Genomic DNA, 2,017 nt, shown 5'->3' with positions numbered 1-2,017 from the left:
CACACACACACACACTCACACACACACACACACACACACACACTCACACACACACTCGCACACACACACTCACACAGGTGTAATGTTTTTTCTACTGTACAAACTGTATTTTCTATTCTACCATTAAATATGAAGTGTCTATATAATATGTTATTTTATACATTTTTTGGGCTTGTTTTGTTTGTTTTTATAAAGAAATTGCTTAATCGGGCCAATAAGAGGCTATTAACTACTGTTCACCATCTGTTTGATTACATGCAATTTGTAACTAACTGCATGATTTTTACTGTACATTTCTCACCACTAATAACCTACTCCTAAATATAATGTAGAAACTTTTAGACGTTACAACTGGTTCATAACAACTGATTCACAAAGGTTTTGAAGCTTCATGAAGCAGTGTTTTGAAAGCACACATCACTAAAGCCTGAGCGCTTCGGTGGCTCCGGGTGGATCTGAGGACAGACGAGTCGAGTCTGCAGAACTGAAGCGGTGTCCTCACACAGCACAATTAATGAATAAAGCAATCAACTCTTATATAACAAGCGGAACAGTCTTACTCTGCAAGCTGAAGGGTTTGAGAGGGAATAAACAACACACATTTGTGATTGCAGCGCGTTTATCATCGGCCCAGGAGAAGCTGCCCAGATCGATGGAAACATGCAGGAGTTTGCTTCGTAACGCCAGTGAAACACACACGCGTCAAAGCAGCTTTACAGTATTAAACAGGAAAATAGTGTGTTAATGCAGAAGGACAATAGTAGACACTCAGCACTGACCTGCAGTGGACGATGACGGGGCCGGCGTCTGGCGGGTTACACGCTTTGACCCTGCGGAGGAAGGCCAGGAACGGAGTGGGATATTCGGGAACGCCGTGGTCGGGCCAAGCGGTGAACTGGAACTGGCGCACCTCTCTCCTCTCATTACAGCCGCTCTGATGGGGAAAAACATCAGGATCACAGCTTATGATGGAGACCTTCAGTATGTGGTACAATCCAGAGCAGCGTTTCCCAAACTGGGGTTTGTGAGTTCAAGTGTAAAATAAAACATTAAACATAAAACACTTAGTAAAATAGAATAAATAATTTATTTGTTAATCTGCATTAGAAGTACCCTCTCAGACAGCATGTGATAACAGTCACAGTTTTGTTTCAGTGCACCAAAGCGTCCCCCAGATATAACGTCACATTTGTTTTTGTTTTTTTGGCATCATGTTCATTGAAAAAGATACAAATTATTAATAACTTTTGGATGTGAACTGACAGCAGTCATTTCCAGTGTTGAGGGTAATGCATTACAAATAACGTTATTTATGTAATCAGATTACTTTCCCCAAGTAACTAGTAAAGTATCGCATTACTTTTAAATTTACAACACAATATTTGAGTTACTTTTTCAAATAAGTAAAGCAAGTTACTTTGTTTCCATGTATTGACTGACGGCTCTCGTGTCTGGTGTTGAGAGAAATCAGGAGCGAGACTTTTTTAAGGTTGAAACGGTATGAAAAGTTCCTATCACGATTATAGTGACCAAAATTATCACGGTTATCAGTATTATCAAGGTATTGTTAAAATGTGCTGGAAATGTTCAAAAAGTACCGACACATAAATCACTTCACCAAGTTATACATTTAAAAATCAACAAACAGCAAATAAAATGACTTTTTGTTTGCATAATCACTAAAACAATAACATTACCAATGATGTTCGGATTTTAAATGGCAACTTGACTGACAACAGTTTAATAGCATGTTGAAATATCTAATGTAAATGTTCAACTGACAGCAGGTGGCGCTGATGGAGCAGCTGAATTACAGCTGTTTCCCGTAACCTCCATGCACAACGCAGTATTGCGATTAAAAACACTTCTTTAGGTATTACATGGAGCGAAGATGAAAACAAAATGCCATCGAATCATTTTTGAAGACAGTCACAACCTTCAGAGGTACATTCATATAATTAATCCATTCATATATTAATTTGTATAATTCCCTTAGCACTCTTTAAAACCTCCCAGC

The 2,017-nt window shown here is 38.7% G+C and overlaps 1 pseudogene; it reads right to left on the bottom strand.

Moving 5' to 3' along the window:
* Window positions 1–2,017, bottom strand: part of LOC107706124 (receptor-type tyrosine-protein phosphatase S-like) — a 64,539-nt pseudogene that overhangs the window by 5,162 nt on the left and 57,360 nt on the right.

Source organism: Sinocyclocheilus rhinocerous, unplaced genomic scaffold, assembly GCF_001515625.1.
Source record: "Sinocyclocheilus rhinocerous isolate Xijiao unplaced genomic scaffold, SAMN03320098_v1.1 scaffold3432, whole genome shotgun sequence".
Taxonomy (NCBI): Eukaryota; Metazoa; Chordata; class Actinopteri; order Cypriniformes; family Cyprinidae; genus Sinocyclocheilus; species Sinocyclocheilus rhinocerous.
The sequence above is the reverse complement of the archived record's forward strand: the minus strand, read 5'-3'. Positions and strand labels throughout refer to the sequence as shown.